The sequence below is a fragment of the Dermochelys coriacea genome, chromosome 8, assembly GCF_009764565.3.
Source record: "Dermochelys coriacea isolate rDerCor1 chromosome 8, rDerCor1.pri.v4, whole genome shotgun sequence".
NCBI lineage: Eukaryota > Metazoa > Chordata > Testudines > Dermochelyidae > Dermochelys > Dermochelys coriacea.
Window position 1 is genome coordinate 82,481,842 of NC_050075.1, and position 5,334 is coordinate 82,487,175.

The window sequence follows — 5,334 nt, forward strand, 5'->3', positions numbered from 1 at the left end:
ACAGGTAGGGAAAAGAAATGGGAAGCTCACATAAGGGCTCACGTTACCTGAGCACTATAAAATATATCTTGGTGGGGTCTTCCTTAATCCAACTGTACAACAAGGTTGAGATAGAAATGGGCTGAATTATTTCTGAGTTTAACTAGTATTTAGAACAAATTAGTCCAATAACAACAGAAAAATATTCCCAGCATTCTTCTGCCATTTATTTTATTTTTGTACAAAACAGGCATAAAATCCATCAAGGTGATATTTAGCATGGGGAACATTGACATATTCTGTAAAAATACAGTCTTCTGGAAAGTGTTATCTACTTTCCACCCCTCCCTCCCCCCTTACCAAGCCAGTGCTATTTCAGGGTGTTCCAAATGTAGTTAGCACAGTGCTCACATTCCAGAGTGCTACAGGCATTTTTTCCGATGCATATAAATGAGTAGATATTAATGCTTATAAAACCTTTACCAAACAGAATGACAGGTCAAAGGAAAGAATTTCTCTTCTTCAAGCAGTTCTTGAAAATAGAGAGAAAAGAACTCGAGATTAGTTTTGCCTCCTCATCTGAGTACATTGTAAACATTTTTGTATCTATTGGTGTAATGCAAATGGCATGACTTTAGATACTGCAGAAAGGATGCTAACACTTTTTTAGACAAAGGTAACTTTTCCCCAAGACTGTGCTCATATTACTCAGTTGTTTTTGTTTCACTTTTTTTTGTTTATAAAAATAGAAACTTCTCAGCTTGATAAATTACACATCAAAACTAGTTCCTGTTTATTGTTTTGGGCAGATTAAGAGATTAACAAAAAAGGTTTTGGCTTTTTGTTCTGAGGCTTTTTTATTTTTTGGAGGGGAAGGCCTTGAATACTGTATGTCGACATAGAAATGTACACACAGTACTGTAGACAGTTGATGGCTGTATTTTTTTTATTGATGTTTGTAATATATTTAGCCAGCTCTCTGATTTTCTAAAGATGCTCTAGGCACATCTGTTTATCTTACCTTTTTAAAAAAGGACAGTTTTACCTGCAGAAATAATTGTTCCTTTGTATAATAAATCACAGAGATGCAGACCCCTAAAGCTGTACTGTATGTGATTTTAAAAACTGAAATAAGCTAAAAGGCTTAAGAGAGGGTGAACATGAAATCTGAAATTGCTTTGACAGTAAGGTTATAATAATTTATTTCTACTGAGTATTAAAGCTTCATTGATTCTAAGTCCATTAAATATTTCTATAAACTAGGGAAACTTTCAATTAGGTTCAGCCACTAATTTTGTCTGCCATTTAAAATGCACACTGGACATTTGTGAATTTCTTGGCAATCTGGTGTTGAGAGTAATTTTGACTATTAATTAGTCATATTAGGCCAATTAATTAGTAACTTTGACTCAAGGAATTACCAAACTTGGGGCGGGGGAAAGGTCTTTGTTGGAGGGGTGGTTTTCATGTTTGTTTCGAAATTATGACTCGGTTGTAAGAATTGTATATTTGTATCCAATGTAATTATACAGAAAGGCCATCAACATTATGCTAATAACTACATGTGAGGAAAATCAGAGTATTACAGCATTAATAGGAAGTAAACTCACTTTAGCCAAGCTGGTATGAATTTAATATCGTCTTGATGGCTCATTACTGAATTATGTTTCATTTATGAAAATATAGAAACTTACTCATTAAACCAATTTACAAATGCAAGAGAATTCTACCTCATGAACCTTGCCAATCCAATGAATTAGGATAAACTCCATTGGAGCATCTTTGAGATTTCCTCTCTCAAATCCCTTCAGTGGGTCTTCCCACAGGATGGGGAGAGCTGGGCCTCCAGGGCTTTTGTATTCACTAATGGCTTGATCCCTCAAAATTGTTCAGCACCTGCTTTGAGCTGACTAACTGTTCAGGTTGATGGGAGCTGGGGGCATTCAGCTCCTCAGAAGAGTTGGCCATACGACCTGCTCCTGCAATTGTTCCAAGTGCAGCAATCCCTTAGACATCCTGATAGAGGGTCAGTTGCAGAACTGGGTCCTAAAGTCTGTTCCAGTCCTTAATTCAAAACATCTGCAGACCTCCCTGATGCATCTTTCTATTATAGCACCAGTATAGATTCACAGAAGCAGCCTGTTTAGTAGCATTTAGTTTAATGAAAAAATGATTAAAAATGCTCTTACGGGCAGTGAAACCATTATTCTCTGGCTCGGAGAGTACTACCTCAGGACCTGTTCCTTGAGTCTACAACAGGCAAAACTGCCATTGACTTTATGAAGACAGATTAACTTCAACAGGAGGTTTGTCTGAGATAGGACTTTAAGTGCTAAGAGAAAGCAGCATTGACTGAGGAACCAATGAACTATAATTTCCCTGATCCATGACAAGTTTATATCACTCATGGGGAAAAAAATCAACAAAAGTTGCCTCCAGTTTTTTCTACCAATGATATATCAGTGGGTAGGATAGCACAGTGCTAAGGTTTGGCACACCTAAAGTTGGGCCTGGATTATTTTTCCTTATACCTCTTTGCAAACCCACATAACTATTTTGTTGTGGTCTTTCCCTAAAAACATATCAAATTTACCAATGCCAGTTTTTATCACTAAAAGTACTAGTGACATCAACTCAGCACTTATGACCTACTGAACAGCAGAGAACCAGGGTGCATGGCCAATGGTGAAGCAGAAAACTGCTAAGAAAACTTTGAAACTTCCAAAACAGTAACAAGCAGCAGTGAATAAATAAATGCATGATTTAAAAACTGTGTAAACTACCCTAGCAGTGTTATATTTTGTGTTCAGATATCTAGAATAAGTGCTACAAGTCACTCTGTGCATATCTTCGACTGGAAAAGAGAGTGGCTTAAGAAGTTTTACAAAACGGTGTAAGTAATTATAGAAAAGCAGGGCTGGAAGAGCCCACAATGGACCAAGTATACTTACACCATCCCTGACAGGTTTTTGTCTAACCTGTTCTGAAAAACCTCTAATGACAGGGATTCCATAACCTCTCCTGGAAGCCTATTCCAGTACCTAACTATCCTCATAGCTAGAAAGTTTTTCCTAATATCAAACCTAAATCTTCCTTGATGAAGATTAAACTGATTGCTGCTGCTTCTTCTTCTTCTTCTTCACCTTCAGTGGACATGGAGAACAATTGATCAATGTCCTATTTATAACACTACTTAAGATGTTTGAAGACTTTTATCAGATCCTCTTCCCACCTCCCCCCCCCCACCCCCCCAGTCTTCTTTTCTCAAAACTAAACATGTCTGGATTTGCTTGTTGGTTTTTTGGTTTCACCTTTCCCCCTAGGTCAAGTTTTCTAAACCTTTCATCATTTTTCTTGCTCTCCTCTACTCCCTCTCCAATTTTTCTGTATCTTTCTTAAAATGTGCCACTCAAAACTAGACACAAAACTCCAGTGGAGGCCTCACCAGTGCTGAGTGTCTTACATATGACTTTCCTGTTAATACACCCCAGGATGATATTAGCCTTTTTCACAATTGCATCACATTTTGGCTCATGTTCAATTTATGATCCACTATAACCCCCAGATCCTTTTCAGTACTACTACTGCCTAGACAGTTATTCCCCATTTTATAGTTGTGCATTTAATTGTCCTTCCTAAATTGCATTATTTAGTACTTTTCTTTATTAAATTTCATCTTGTTGACTTCAGACCAACTTGTCAAGATCATTTTTAATTTTAATCCTGTCTTCCAACGTGCTTGCACACACACGCGCACACACACACACACACACACATCTTGGTGTCATCCAAAATTTTGTAAGCATACTTTCCATTCCGTTATTTTAAGTCATTAAAGAAAATGATGAATATTACCAGATCCAGGACACACCCCTGTGGGATCCCTCTAGATAAGTAATCCCAGTTTAACAATGAGCTATTGATAATTCTCTTGGTGTATGGTCTTTGAACCAGTTTTACACCCACCTTACAGTAATTTCATCTGGACACATTTCCCTAATTTGCTTATGAGAATGTCATGTGGGACTATAGCAAAAGCCTTACTAAAATCAAGATATATCACGCCTACCGCTTCCCCTTATCCAGTAACCCTGTCAAAGAAAGAAATTAGGTTGGTTTGGTGTGATTTGTCCAAATCCATGATGATCATTACTTATTACTTTATTTTCCATAAAGTGCTTACAAATTGATCACTTTCTTGATCAGTCTTTCTCGAAAGATTGGAACAAATTAAACAAAGTTAGGCTGACTAGTCTATAATTCCCCAGGTTCTCTTTGTTCCCCTTTTAAAAAACACTGTGTTTGCCCTTCTCCAGTTATCTGGGACATTACCCATTCATGAGTTCTTGAAAGTAATTGCTAACGGTCCTGAGATTTTTTCATCTATTTCCTTATCTGTACCCTATGATGAATTTCATCAGGCTCGTCCAATTTGAATACATCTAACTTATCTAAATACTCTTTAACCTGTTCTTTCCTTATGTTGGCTGGAATTCCTTCTTCCTTGTTGTTAATATTAATTGTGTTGAGTACCAGGTCACCATTAACCTTTTTAATGAAGACTGAAGCAAAATAGGCATTAAACACCTCAGCTTTTTTGATGCCATCTGTTATTAGCTCTCATTCCTCACTACACTTTCCTTTGTCTTTTTCTTGCTCCTTTTGTATTTATGGAATCTCTTCTTATTGCCTTTCATGTCCCTTGCTAGGTGTAACTCATTTTATGTCTTAGCCTTTCTGATCTGTCCTTACATGTTTACACTATTCTTTCGAAATCATCCTTGGCAATTTGCCTATCTTTCCACTTTTTGTAGGATTCCTTTTTGATTTTCAGATCATTAAAGAGCTCCCGATAGAAACATATTAGCCTCTCGCTATTCGTATTGTCTATACTTTGCATCAGGATAGATTGCTCTTGTGCCTTTAATATTGTCTCTTTGAGAAACTGTCCTTTCTCCTGAACTCCTTTTTCCTGTAGATTTTCTTCCCATGAGACTTTACCTACCAGTTCTCTGAATTTGTTGACGTCTGCCTTGTTGAAGTCCATCACCCTTCTGCTGCTGCTCTCACTCCTTCCCTTCCTAAAAATCAAGAACGCTATTATTTCAGGATCACATTCACCCAAATTGTCTTCTAGCTTTGATACACTTAGTGCTGTGTCAGTTTTGTTCTCTCCTATTGTGAACCACAGCAAAGGGAGCGTGGGAGTTCTAAGGATCAAGGATATGGTATGAATTCAGAGAATGAAGTGATGTTAAGGGAGACATTTCTTATTTCTCATTTTGTTGTTTCTTTAGTTTGACCCTGGAAGAAAAGAGCAAAGATGTATATGTGCCAATGTGAAAATCACTCATT